Source organism: Montipora foliosa, chromosome 9 (assembly GCF_036669935.1).
Source record: "Montipora foliosa isolate CH-2021 chromosome 9, ASM3666993v2, whole genome shotgun sequence".
Taxonomy (NCBI): Eukaryota; Metazoa; Cnidaria; class Anthozoa; order Scleractinia; family Acroporidae; genus Montipora; species Montipora foliosa.
In genome coordinates this window covers 22165145-22180144 of record NC_090877.1, presented here as the reverse complement: position 1 = coordinate 22180144, position 15000 = coordinate 22165145, and the positions used below count along the sequence as shown (strand labels likewise).

The 15000-nt window shown below is 39.5% G+C and overlaps 2 long non-coding RNA genes across 6 annotated transcripts in view; one reads left to right on the top strand and one right to left on the bottom strand.

Moving 5' to 3' along the window:
• The window catches only part of LOC137970607 (uncharacterized), a 15513-nt gene extending 8639 nt beyond the window's left edge, over positions 1 to 6874 (top strand). For both annotated transcript variants that reach the window (XR_011116834.1, XR_011116833.1), the window contains exons 2-4: positions 3537 to 3579; positions 3706 to 3757; positions 5979 to 6874. This is a non-coding gene — a long non-coding RNA (uncharacterized lncRNA). The remainder of the gene's footprint in view (positions 1 to 3536; positions 3580 to 3705; positions 3758 to 5978) is intronic.
• A 7211-nt stretch (positions 6875 to 14085) lies between these two features.
• The window catches only part of LOC137970024 (uncharacterized), a 32576-nt gene continuing 31661 nt past the window's right edge, over positions 14086 to 15000 (bottom strand). For 2 of the 4 annotated variants that reach the window (XR_011116755.1, XR_011116754.1), the window contains exon 11: positions 14086 to 14833. This is a non-coding gene — a long non-coding RNA (uncharacterized lncRNA). The remainder of the gene's footprint in view (positions 14834 to 15000) is intronic. The other 2 variants (XR_011116752.1, XR_011116753.1) reach the window with 2 other exon arrangements.

Sequence of the window (15000 nt, the reverse complement as noted above, 5' to 3'; positions counted from 1 at the left end):
AAAAAAAAATTAGCCCTAGCTACCTGTGGCCAGAAAGTTTACAACTGCCTACAAGACAAGGGCTAACATCATCTCACCGCGGTTAAGCATCGCCTAAACTTCGTCGACCCAGACAAACGAGCCCACAGCAGGGCATTGAAAAGACATGATGGGGAGTGAAACGAAGTATGCCTCGTAGGGGAACATCCATGGATCTCTACCAAAGCTATTTACTTGGAAGTATCATTGAGCATATTGCCGATCTCTACAAAGAGCGATAAATCGCAAAATCCTTCTAAATGCACCGTTCGTGATCCTAAATACAGGAAAGGAAGAAAATATACACTTTGCAGTGTCTCGGCGAATTTTTAAGCAGACAGGAAGAACAATTTCACGATAAAAAGAGCAGGTAGCCATTAAATTTCTTATGACAGTACTTCAGTTTATTTGGTTTGTTTGTTATGTTTGCGAATCTGAACCCTATTACAACGATTGCTTGAAACTCCACTTGTGCTTATTCTAAAACTGAAAAATAGGTAAAATTGCAGGAAAAGTGCCGAAATTGCAGGAAAAACTGTTCGATTTTCCGTATTTCAGACAGAAGTTCGACCGACTTTTTTTAAGTCCATATAGACTTAGAAAAAAAACCTCTAAAAAGAAAGAACAAAGCGCCACAGTCCCAAAGGACGTCTATCGTTATCGCTATTGTTTTCTTGAAACAAAGGAGTGTATGCATAATGAAGTAGGGACATGTGCGGAAATCTTGCCAGTGACCCTCAAATTGAATCATTGAGTGGAATTCTTAAAGATTCCCATAAAATCCTAGTCCGCATAAATTGCCCTTTTAGCTAGTTCAATTCCCAAACATTAGGCCTGGAAATCCGGAAAAGCCTGGCTTAAAAATCTTGGAAGGCCGGGAAGGCCAGGCTTTTTGGGCGAACAGTGTGACAGTTTAAATTGCTTTAAAACATGAAATTTTAATTACTACAGCAGTACTTTAGCATGATAGAATGAGAAGGACTTAATATAATCATTTTATCAGAGACTCTGTACATCTAAGAATAATCATGCAAAGGTTTAGTCTAAGGTGTCAAATTTAGAAACAGTCAATATAATGTTCATGTTCAAGTGTGAGATATAATATAATGTTTACGTCGCTACATTAAAGCTAATTGGCCATTAAACCATAACATCATCATATTTTGCAAGACATCATCAAGGCCATTTTAAAGATTGTTACTTCAAAGACACTTCAATTGAGCCCACAGAGTTTGGTTAAGGTCACTGGTCACTAATTACAGACAATGTTACACTAAATTGCAGTCAATGTCTGTAATCTTGAAGACTTAAACACTTTTGGCCTGGAAATTCAAAAAAGGCCTGGTCAAGCCTGGCTTGAATCTTAAGGCCTGGAAGGCCAGGCTTTTTTGACCAGGGTTGCCGAGAAAGCTCGGCCTTGGAAGTAACAAGGCCAGGAAGGCCAAGCTTTGGTTGCCAAGGTTGCTGAGAAAGCTTGGCTGTGGCCATGCTTGCCGGACTTTACCAGGCCGCATTTTCCCGGTAAGCCTGGCCAAAAACCCGGAAAGCCTGGCCTGGCCTGGCCAGCCTTTGCCAGGCTAGCCAGGTTTTTGGCCGGGCTCCTGATGCAAGGGTAACTGATTAGAGTGTAATGTGTAATCTTTTCAAATGCAAATTAATTTGCCCGCATTAGCCTCCATTTCATGCTAGATCCAGTCCAACCGTTAGAATACGAAACTGGCCTATTAGCAACATGTGTGGAGGATTTACTTAATCGCCATGGATTGAATTCGAAGGGTAGATAATAAGGGTACTGTTACAGTAGTAATGCACTAGTCAGTGGAAAGCCCCGCATCCGCATACCTGGGGAATAGCAGGACATTAGACCAGGCCTGCCTTCTAAATGAAGCAGATTCCCTGCTATGCGGGACAATTTCCTACATCAAAACCAAACTTTTCTCCCACGCACCTGGGACAATACAATACTTCAAAAATCATAAAGTACAAATTTGACAAACATGAAAATCAACAATGCAGTCCATTTCTCATAAAGCCAAAAATAATCTACCTTGAGTTACAGATTTGGCATTCCAAACTTTATAATCTCTCTAAAGGCAGTAATATTAATCACAGTTTCCTTGGTGTCAAAACCATTAAAATAGCAATGACATTAGTCTAAACATGCATTTGACGTGCAACTCAATCTGCCAAGATTCCAGTTATTTCCCTTCTATGCATAAGCATACCTAATCTAAAGTACGCTCAGACTTAGATAACTATTATGGAGCGTAATGTGAAGTGCTAGTTTTCTTCCCATGTGAACCATGTGAGCGTTAGCCCTACCGATAGAAATGAGCCCACATAAGGACAAAGAAAAACTCTCACCAGGGTGGGAATTGAACCCACGACCTTAGATCAACACCGTTCTACCGACTGAGCTACAAGTTACAAGCTACATCTTCAGTTCCCACGGCCTGCTCCCGTCTGACCTTGTAGCTCAGTCAGTAGAGCAGCGGTGATCTAACCCAAAGGTCGTGGTTTCAATTCCCACCCTGGTCAGAGTTTTTCTCCGTCCTTGTGTGGGCCTATTTCCATCAGTAGGGCTGACACTCATATGGTTCATATGGGAAGAAAACTAGCAATTCACATTACACTATATAATAGTTAAGTCTGTTGAAATATAAGTGCTACATGGCCAACGTTTGAGAAAACGTAACCCTTCCTTGTAAAGTACACTCAACCGACTATAATGGTTCACTATCACAACAATTCTCAAAGAGCTATACAAATTTCACTTTAAGGAAATGGATTATTACCAAAATTTTATGGCCTCATCCAGCTACATTTTGCAAATAACCCTTAATCGGTTTGCAAATTTTTAAACTACTGCAAAGAAAATAAAATATCTAGTGAATTACAGTAGACCTTTGCAAGATTCCTCGGTAGGAACTTGCATGTTCCACCATTACGCAGACCATGGTAATGTAGAAACCCATCGGAGGTAACATTTACAAGGTTTGTCTCACAAAATCATAAAGTAATGTCACTGTCAGCCTCTACGCGTACGTTCGCTTTGCATTCCGTTGGAAATAAAGACAAAAGGTCAACGCTATAAATAAATTGCTGATTAAGCATGACTATAATCTTCGGCTAATTCCACTACAAGAATGATGATATTTGCAGATTGAACCCAGAATTTAATTGAGAGCGCATTACAAACATGAAAAGAATGGATTTTAACTTGACTTAGCCGCCATTTTGAGACCGTATGCTCTCCCAGTGATCTTTGCATGCCTATTCAAGGTGGCGTCAAAAAGCAAATCCCCGTCTGAGCCCTGCTCAAGGCCCCCGCTCGCCGATGCTTGCACCCAGTGCTGTCGAAAATTAACCCGCATACCGTGACAAAAGTGGCAGTCCAAAACCGCTGAAATCCCCTGCTAATGCCACGCATTCCCCGGGTATGGGGGTGCGGCTTTCCACTGTGCAGGCTATTGTTATTTCCTATTTTTCTGAGTCTTTTAAATTCGCTTGTTTTTCAGGAAAAATTACCATTTTTTGTGCTCATGGCAGGAGAAAATTGTAGTAAGCTTGTACTTCATGTTGATTTAAAAACAATAATTTTGAACCTTTCATTGATGACTTCAATTAGGCATTTCCATTACTTTTCCTGTTCACGAGCAAATGCTGCTATTTTGTTCCTACTTTTAGGTAGAAAAAACTATTTTCTCATTTTCTGACCATTTTACCCACTTGACACTCTGTAAGTAGCAATTTGTTTAAATTATACATTATGTGGAGGGAAACCTCTGCAATGCAGCATGCTGAAACACTGTAGGGAAGATATTGTTTACCTATTGTCATTATTTCACCAACCAGAGGCTCACTGGCTGTTGAAACAAAAGGGTCTTTTGTTCCTGTGGATGGCACATCAATGTTTGTCAACAGATATCTTCCTATATATAGATGAACTTCTAATTTACACGAGCTCTGAACTCTCAAGTATTTATTAATTTTAAATTTAAAGAAAACAAAATGTCTTATCTTCATTCCTCATCTGGAAGTAAATTTTAGCTTACTTCCTTCCTTAACTTTAGCTGGTCAATGCCTTGAACAAGTTTCAATCTTAAGATACTTGGGTATGATATCTATATTGGCCATCACCTTTCCTAGCATGATCATAATTATTCATTATATTTGTAACAAAGTTGGTAAATGTATTAATTTCATAATTAGGTCAGTAAACATTGTCTATTCAATATCTATTATTTGGTTTTTTATCCATATTTACTATATTGCGGGTAGTAATTATGAAAACCCATTGTCACAGCTTACAAAATTGCAAAATAAAGTTATTAGAATCATCATTGATTCTATATGGGCCATCACCTATCCTGGCATGATCAATGTATTCATTATTTTTGTAACAAAGTTAGTAAAATAATGTATTTATGTAATAATTAATGTTAAGCATTATGTCAGTAAACATTGTCTATTCAATATCTATTATTCGCTTATTTACCCATATTTACTATATAGCTGGATATTTCGGGTAGTAATTATGAAAACGCGTTGCGCATTGCCCATTGTTTACTTTGGACCTTGCTCTGATAAACAAACCTGAACTACTGTCTGACTTAAGTATTTGCGATGGTTTGGGGAATTCAGATCTCAATTCTGTGGAATTTGAGCTTAAAGTCATGATACCTAGACCTCGTAATAGCCCTCGACTTGTTTACAATTTTAAAAGAGCGGACTGGGATGGTCTAAAGGATGATTTTAAATACATTGTAACTGTATGGACTTAACACCTGATTTTGAGGATATATGGAATTCGTGGAAAAGCCTTTTTTTAAGCAGCTGATCCCAATATTCCTTCTAAATTTATGTCATCTAAACATCATGTTCCTTGGTTAACTTTAAACATACTTTATAGATGTAGGCTGGTTATGAAACACGACAAGTTTCTTTGTTTCATGTTTTTGTTCCCTTTTGGCCTTGACCCTGCACAAAACCCGACAAAAACACGCTTTTTTCGGCAGGATAACCAATCAAAAGCTTCGACTAATTTATTCGAAATTAACTTGCGAACCAAAAATGGAGTTGACCTTGTTTTGATAGAAACCTCGCTGCTTTTCTTATGTAAATTCTTACTAATTAGCGTGACAACAACATCATTAACATAAGAAAAGGAGGGAGGTTTGTATCCTAACAAGGTCAACACCAGCCTCACTTTCATTAAAAGGCCAGGTAACTAAGCATACAACTGTTAAGAGGTCTGAAGGGGCTAGTTTCTAAGAAACTTTGGTGCTGCGTCGGTGGGGAAGTAGTATACAAAAATTTGGTTTATTAACGGAGTTGATAATGTAAATTGGCCACCGTACAGAGATTCTACGAGCCATTCTGTTTTGGTTCGCTCACGAGAAATGCGTAATTTATACATGAGCACTTTTCCGTCTTTAAGCTAAAGGTACAATTAAAGTGAAATATCAAAAACAAACAAATTATGTGCGGGTGATGAAAGCTAATAAAAAGTAATAAGATTAAATAAGTTAAGTTGGCTCAAGGAGTGCACTCAAGACTCTAAAGATTTTAACATTAACTCTTTCCTCATGCAACGTTTAAAGTCCTTTACTGTTGGCGGTTTCAAGTTGTGTGCACTAATGTCGGAGTTTCAAAGATTTTTCAACGCCCCATACGAGTTAAGTCCTATAACATGAAGATAACGGATGAGATAGTAAATTTTTGCCACGATTTGAAAAACCAAGAGGTGCATGTTCACGTCCCCACAAAGGAGCATTCCGATTCTTTCCGAGCGTCCTCGTGTCCACGTCGAAATAAATCTCTTTTTGCAACGTAGAGATAACTCTTTAAATAAAACCATGTACAATAGAATGAGACAATTTTCAATAGGTAAGGCAGTCGTCAATTCAGTTTATGAGTAGGATTAATCACTCGTTTCCTTTTCTCTTCTTTTCACGCAGGGATGGTCACATTTCACGCATCACTTGAAACTGAAAGCACTAGGCGAAGCAACATGCAAGTCAGTAGTTACCGGATATATCAGCTTATCTTTCATGCTTCGCCAATCCAGAGAAGGAAATTATGCTCGTTAAACTTTTTAAGGCAACTGTCTATAAATAACTAGTAATAGTTTTGACTACATCTGTCCCCGCCAAAGATAATATGGATGGCAGTTCAGGTGTTTTCCAATTAATATGTGCTGCACATTGTGATGTCTTCATATTACTTTACATGTAATTAGGTAGGTAAATGAAAGTGAAAGATGCAAGAAAAGGATCGGCAACAACAACAAACGACCATTTATTTTCAATTTCCATCAACGTTTCATTGATATGCTATCAATTGAAAAACAATTTACATAAGTATGGAAAATGCCTTGAAAATATCATAGTAAAACAGGAACAGGAACGTTAATTAGAAGGCAACATGTCGTCATCTTTTTGATCCCGTGGTCTTTTCACGTTCCCTTGAAAACGTAAAGTAAAGTCTCTGCTTACGAGCCAGAAGGCTCATCAGGCCGGCACTTATCTCCGGTTTCATTAGCATGAAGCGACGAGAAGTATTTTCACTCCCCCCTGGATGGTATGCTAGTCCATCGCAGGTTTACCCCCAGCATTTCGCCGGTACCCATTTATACACCTGGGTGGAGAGAGGCACCGTGAGAGTAAAGTGTCTTGCCCAAAAACATAACACATCAATGTCCCCAGCCATAGACTGCAAAACAGTCGTTTTCTTCTATTTTCGGGAGGCGCGAAGCGCCGTAAGCGTGATCCTCGCGTGTGAAGCGCGCGAGCCTCACACGTCCTACGGGGGTGTGAGGCGAGAAACCATTCTCCCCATTCTCCCTCGCCGTTTCTACACCCGCTCCAGACCTTTCGTTTGAATATTATTTTACCGTGTCGCCTGCGTTCGCAAAAAATACGACTGTTTTGCAGTCTACCCCAGCCAGGACCCGAAACCGGACCACTCGATCCGGAGTCAAGCACTCTAATCATGAGGCCACCGCGCCTCCTACGTTCCCTTGAAATACCATAAAATAGGAACAAAACTCGGTTGTTACTATCTTTGGACCGCTGATTATCATCATCTGTGAAAAACTGTTGTAAATATGAGCGAAGATTGTTTGAAAATGTTGGTACTGAGACTATCCTTTGGCTTTCTGAGAGCTGAGTTGCGTCTAGCAGTTTGTGGGCCAAGTCTGTCGCCCCTGTTTCTGATTTGTGCCTGAAAAATCAATTTCTGACCCAGGCAATATGATTTCCTATCAGATACTATAATCTTTGATTTTCAAAGTAAAAGGAATCTCTGTAAATATTCGAAAATTACTCACCTTCGATCGCTATGCTGCACAGCACTTTGGTATCGCTGCTTCTTGTGACCTCAAGTTACCCAGAACACCTCGCGAACTCGGTGAGCAATACCGATACCACCTTGTGCGCTCGTTTGAGCAAATCGAGATTGCTGTCCCCTATGCAACATTTACCATTCCCAGCAATTTACGTATTTTCCCGTTTTTACGCGGGGGCATGTAGGTTGCCTCCTCGGGGGCAATAATTTGTAATCGAACACAACGTGAGGAATTTAAGAGTACTCACAAATGAAACTGTATGGTGAATCATACATTGTTATTCTTGTGGCTTTGCTGCTTGGGTGGTACCCAAGGCTTGTGGCTCGCATGAATTGTATGCCGTCATGTAAACAAGAGTCTGCTCGATAGGGTAAAAGTTCTGGTAATGTTTCAAGTATTTTTTACTAGATGTCGGATTGCCGGGCTACTTAACCAGTTGACCAGTAAAATTAGGTTTTCGTCTCGCAGAGAGGCAATAGAGGGATTTGGCATCGCGTCTTTGTGAAGCGACAAACGAGAAACGGCAGGCTGCTGAATCAGTGGCGGATCCAGGGGAGGTGCCCGGGCCTCCTCCCCCCCCCCCCCCCCTTATTTTTGGACCAAAGCCACCAAAACACCAAAACTGTGAAAGGGCAAAAACAAAATGTTTGAGAGCGGGCCCCCAGCTTACCTCCAGGTCTCGATCCGCCAGTGTGAATGTCATATCAGCTTGAAAATTCTCATATATTTTAACCAGTTTTCCTCCTTTGAGAATTTTCCTGATATCTTACGAGGCAAATGAGCTTATAAATATCAAACTATTAATTTGAAACGTTTGCCGTAAACGCGATGATAAGTAATGGTAATTGAAGTGAGTGGAGTGTAATTTGGTCTCAAATCATAGGTGTGATTTCAAAATGCGCGCGCGAATTCGATTTAAAATCACAATTATGATTTCAGACCAAAATTGCACCACGCGAAGTTCAATTATCACTTTATTACATCCATTTCGAAATGACACAATAATTATTTAATCGCTAAAATATAGGATTTTAGTCAGTATCAATATCTAGTTGATCCGGTTGGGAACAAAAGTTGCAAAATTCTCCACACGGCGCTGTTCTTTGTTTTTCATTTTCCTGCATGATTGGTTATCTTAAACAAGCCTTGAAATTTGATTGTTTTTTTTTTTGTTTAGTGATCCTTTCTCACTGGCTGGGGAAATGGTTCGATTTAGAGCAAAAAATAGTGGGATTTATAATGGTAATTGAACTGAGTGGAGTGCAATTTGGTCTGAAATCATACGTGTAATTTTCAAAATCGAGGGAGCGCGTATCACGAGTTCGATTTGACATCGCAAGTATGATTTCAGACCAAATTGCAACACACGAAGTTCAATTACCACTTTATTACATCCATTTAGAAATCACACAATAATTATTTAATCACTAAAATACAGGACTTTAGGTAGCACCAATATTTAATTGATCCAGTTGGGAACAAAAGTTGCAAAATTCGCCACACAATGGTTTTCTTTGTCTTTCATTTTCCTGAAATTTGATTGGTTACCTTAAGCAAGCCTTGAAATCTGATTGGCTGTTTTGTTTTAGTGTTTCTTTCTCATTGGCTGGAGAAATGGCGCGATTTAGAGCAAAAAGTAGTGCGATTTGGGAATTAATCATAACCATTACAATGTTCTCAAATTTGATTGGTGCATTAACTGCTTTATTTTTCACCAATTATTGTGTAGGGTTGTAATCGGACAGTTACATCAGCCAATCATTAAGTGCACTCAGCGTAATCCACCAATCACAGAATTTATCACAATAACCATAGCAACAACCACCTAACCTACCAAACTGGGGATTTTCCAAAATGGACGAATTTGTAACAGACAGTCAAAAAGGAATGAATTTGTTTTCTCGGAAATTGTAATGGTTATGATTAATTGTGTAAACTCGACTATTGCAATGCCATTTTCTATGGCCTACCTTCAACAAGTCTCGGCTACCTAAAAAGTGTTCAAAATACCGCAGCAAGAATCATCACCCAAATCAGGAAGTATGACCACATCAAACCTGTTTTAAAAGACCTGCATTGGCTGCCAATAAGATCCAGGATTGAAAAAAACATTCTGACTATGGTTCACAAGTCGCTCTACGGTTGTACTCCTATACCTGTATACCTCAGAGAATTACCCTGCAAGAGACCTGACCGTGGCACAAGAGCAGATGGAAAGAACAACCATCTCGTCCCAAAGGTCAAGAGAGCTACGTTTGGAGCAAGGACATTTAGATACGCTGGCCCGACACTCTGGAATGCACTTCCAGACTCACTAAAGAAAAACTCTAGACTTGAAAACTTTAAGAAAAATTTCAAAACACACATTTTTAAAAAATCTTTAATTAACTTTATATATATATATATTGATATTATTACTTTTATCTAATGTAAAGCGCATAGCGTTCAAGATATGCACTATATAAATTAGTGCATTATTATTATTATTATTATTATTATTATTATTATTATTGTTATTATTATTATTATTAGCAGGTCTTCATGTCGTCCAATTCGGTCTGTAATCATACTCGTGTACTCGTGATAAACAGGGACCGCGCAGAGGGAGGGGCTCGGGGGGCTCTAGCCCCCCCCCCCCCCCCACTTTTTTTGCAAGAATAAAAATAAATTAAACAAAAAATAATTTAACAAAAGTAACGGAGTGAAAAATACCAAAAAATCGCTAATTCGAAAATGACCAGAGTTACTGGCAAAGACAAATAGACAGAATGAAGCATTAGTCGTTACAATTGTAAATATTTTTTCGCTTCTAACCTAGCAGAGGTAAACGTCTTTTAAATGGCTTCTTTTTCCTGCGGACCTCTCAGGAAAACGCGTTGTTTCGTAATCAATTTCGATCCAAAGCAATAACTGGGTTTAGTTTATAAGGCGATTCTCAAACAAATTGTTTATTAGTTTCAACCTTGATTTTTGGAAGATCATGAAGTTATTGTTTCTCTTGTTATTGTGCGTCCTGATTTTAGCTCGATCAGCGCGAAGTCCGTCTTTTGATGTCAGGCTTCACGGCTCGTCGAGCATTCCAATTGCAAGTTTTGTTGAACGCGGTCTGTTTATAAAAACATTTTGTCATCGAAAGTACTTAAACTGCAGAATTGTGTATGGCTCTGGTCATCAAGGAACATTCAATCCGGCGGTTATTACGAACAAAGAAGTGCACATGGTACACGGCAACATAAATACGAACGACGAGACTTCACATACCACTGGTAGTGCAAAGAAGAGATCTCTCAAAATTTCTGATTACTTTTCCAAACAAAATGGAAAACCTTTATCTGGTGAGTAAACTCTGCATAATTTTTGCTACTTTTTTCTGAATCTGTTCTATAATTGAATTATTTCCAGTCACTTTTTCATGTGACATAGTTTTTAAAATATTGGTCTAATAATGTTTCATTTACATTTTTAAAAGAGCCTCCACCCAAAACAATGTGCGAAACAATCAACTTCACTAGTGAAGTAGAAGCCACAATATCCAGTCGAGAGTCGCAGCCTCCTCCAATCCAACGACAAGTTGATCAGTCGACAGCCAGCGAAGCTGTAGAGATCAATATAACGGAACCATTCCAACCTGCGGATTTCAACTTTCCAAAAAAGCATTGTGGCAAACAGAATGTCGCATTTCAATCCAAGTGGTTTTCGGAATTTCCCTGGCTACACTATAATGAGCAAAGCGATTATGTGTTGTGTTTCATTTGCATGCAACAAAATGCAAAATCAAATCTTCGAGCTGCCAGAAGTAAGGAAGTCTGCTGCTCTATTTCTAAAGGGTTTTCAAACTGGAAAAAGGCGAAAAAAAATTCCTTCACGCATTCTTCTTTAGCCCCCCCACTCGAAAACTTGCTGCGCGGTCCCTGATAAAACAAATCACTCGTATGATTACAGACCAAATTGGACTCCTCCTATTACCATTATAAATCGCACTGCTGAGAGCCAAACAGATTGCAAGGATCACCATTGATTTCTAAATGGATGTAATAAATAATGGTAATTGAACTTAGGGCGGGGAAGGTAAGGTTATAACAAACATCTTAGCCACACAGATGATTTGAGTCACGTTCATTGAATGTTTATCACCTAAGTAGTAAAATTGAATGATTACACAAGTTACTTCGATGTTTTTTTAGTGAAAAATGAGCAAGATAACGAAGTAGAAAGTCAAAATGTCAAAGGCAATCAAAAGATCTAAAATTATTATAAAAGGTACTTAATTCTACTTACTTAATTTCTTACTTTATTTATTTATACACGGTAAAATCTTCAGTATATATTATAATAAAAAGTTTCATTACAATTTCAATGTACACTGTTTTACAAGATTGCCGTGTGGGAGCCCGACCGGCACCTACTATGTAGTTGGTCAATTTCCCTTTTAAAGTATTCTAGGGAGTCTGATTTTCGCAAGCTGATGGGCAAACTATTCCATAACAGTGCTCCGCTATAACAAAATGTACGCTTGCCATAATTTGTGCGCGGCAAAGGCAACTTAAGTTTAGCCTCTACGTTTCTTAAGTTGTATTGCGTACTGCGGGTACTGAACGAAGTCTGCATGTACGCTGGGGTGAGTCCATTGATTGCTCAAGTAAACATTAATATAGCTTTAAGCTTTTGTTAGCGAGTAGTTAGATCATCCCAATTTAACAGATTTAAAAGGAAAGTGGCGCTTGTGTCGTAATTGGACCTGGTAATCGCCCTGGCAGCCCCATTTTGAACCTTTTGAAGTTTATCACTTAAGGTTAAGTTGCAATCGCCCAAAACGGAGCTACAATAATCAAAGTGGGGTAAGATCAACGCTTGATAGATTTAGAGGGCAGTGCGCCTTGAGATGTATGGTCTTATTCGTTTAAGGGCGCCTATAGCTGAAGATCTTGCTAAGATCACCTATATGATTAGACCATGAGAGGTGTTCGTCAATTATCACGCCTAGTGATTTAGCTTCTTTAACTTAAGTGATTAATTTAGCATCAATCTCAACGTTTACCTGATTGTCTGAGAATGAATTTAAACGTTGGTTTGACCCAATAACCATAAATTCGGTCTTCGCAACATTCAAGCTCAGTTTGTTGGAAATGAGCCATATATTAAGACTTCTTAATTCTGAGTTTAAACCGTTCTCAAGATCAGTCAATGTGCTGGCAGCAAAGGTTATGTTAGGAGGTCAATCCAAGGCAATTTGGCAGATCTTTAATGTAAACTAGGAATAAGCGTGGTCCTAGGTTGCATCCCTGTGGGATGTCACAAGAAACCGGTGCAGCATTACACAAATGGCCAGCAAGATTACATCTCTGACTTCGGCGGAAAAGATAAGACTCAAACCACTTAATACTGATAGTATCAACACCATATATACGGAGCTTCCGTAAGAGAATATTGTGATCAATGGTGTCGAAGGCCTTTTTAAGATCGATGAAAACTACACCGTTGACAAGGCCATTGTCAATATTAACCGACCAGCTGTTTGCAGCATCAACCAGGGCAGTGAGGGTACTGTGCAACGATCGAGATCCAGATTGACAGTGGCTTAGTAGGTTGTTAGCGTTAAGATACTCACTGAGTTCTAAATTCTAAAATGTACTTTTAGCAATGTTATTTTAATATTTTGTGTAGCCGATTTTCCGCAATTTGCATTTTTTCCATTGTTTGCCCCCCAGCATGACACATGGCTAATTTGCATGACAATTTGGAAACCAACATGGCGGCTATCGTGAATAAGGCCTGTTGGCAACAAAAAAATAGTGCGATCTGGGAATAAATTGCACTGCTGAGAGCCAATCAGATTGCAAGGATCAATGGATGTAATAAATCTCTGTAAATGTCTGGTCACTCGGTAACATGCGATCAGGTATTTTTTGGGAAGCGGAAAAAGAGAAACAGAGGACGAGGCGAAAAAGTGATCAGCGTTCTTTTTCGTGCTCTTCTCGCACCACAACCTTGATGCGCTTGCTCAAGAGAAAAAACTCGTGGTCGTACACTCTCTTCGACCCCCTGAAGTCTTTTCAGTGAGGCAACGAGTGTGTCGGTTCTTTAACGTGACAAGGAATTTTGAACAAGGGTTGTGACACGCCCCTTCGATTAATAGTCCTTATCCTAGACGCAATTTTTAAAACCCGAGTGCCGGTATTCGACCCTTTAAAAGGCTGCCTTTTATCCATGTTGTCAAAAAGAAACAGAACGAAGTTAAAGCAAGAAATCATGGGCAGAAGCGCTTTCTTTTATCGAAAACAAATAATGGGATCCAATATTAATAGGTCATTTCGAAATATCAAATATTCAGCTTGATAGTGAGGACAAGACTGAATAGAAACACGTTGGAAAGAACTTTCCTTTGTCTTTGTCCTCACACTATCAAGCTGAATTTGAATATATCGAAAAAGGCCTATTGGCCTAACCTGAAAATACCATGATACTCTTTGTTTGTCCACCCAAAATTTGAATAAGCATTGTTTTTGTTTTCTCTTGGGACAAATGTAAGTCCCAAGAGAAACTGGAAACAATGCCTATTCAAAATTTGGGTGGACAAACAAAGAGTATTATCATGGTATTTTTTGCTTCGGCCAATTAGAGAGAATACGGGCTTTTTAGTACTAGACAAAGCGACTTTGGCGTTGGTCGGCCACAAATCCTGCTATATCAAGGTGAAAGTTGCGGCAGCTTAACTTCCTGCAAATCAAGACACGCATATGCTTCAATTTTTTAATGAACGGAATTCTTAGAGCTAGCATTCATATTTACAATTATAAACAAGCCAGTGTTCATACAACCGACATGGAGGGTCGTGCGGAGTATTTAATCCGCCAATCCTTTCAAACTAACCCAACATGGACACAGCCGGTAAAAAATTATGCACGAGCTAAGCGTGTCACAGCCTTGCTGTCTTTTATCTTCACGTGCCTGCGCACGAGGCTCACGTGCCACGTGCCGTTCCTGGATCGGTTACAGGCCCCAGTTGTTCAAAAGGTGGATAACGCTATCCACCGGATAAATCACTATCCAGTGGATAAGTAATAGCGAAACCAATTGCGCTATCCAATGCATAGTGATTTACCCGGTGGATAGCGCTATCCATCGTTTGAACAACTGGGACCTGGGATTTTGTGTCCCACTATTTAGACCATGCGTGGTTTTTGACCGATGCTAATGTTCCTCTAAAGGCCTGGTCAAACGCTCGCAACATTTCAACGTAACACCTTGCAACATTGTTGGGCACAACATGTTGCGTACGTTTGGCCAGTCCATTCAACACATGACACAACATCATGCAACAATGTTGCAAGATGTTGCGTTGAAATGTTGCGAGCGTTTGACCAGGCCTTAAGACAGTTCCTTTTCTTCTAAGTATCTGTATTCGAAAGTGAAGCCTTCCTTTTTCCGTTGACCCCATTTTACGTAGTCAAAATAGATGTAGGTCCCCTAAAAGGATAGAGCAAAGGTTACAGGCGACTCGTCGGGTTTTTTAAAATAAAACCCAGGCCCAAAGCACACCTCAAGATTACGGGCTACGACAATCCCAAGTTAAAACAGTGGGGCCTGACCGGGACACTGAGAAGGAGAGGACTGAAAAAAGAGGGGGGCGGTAG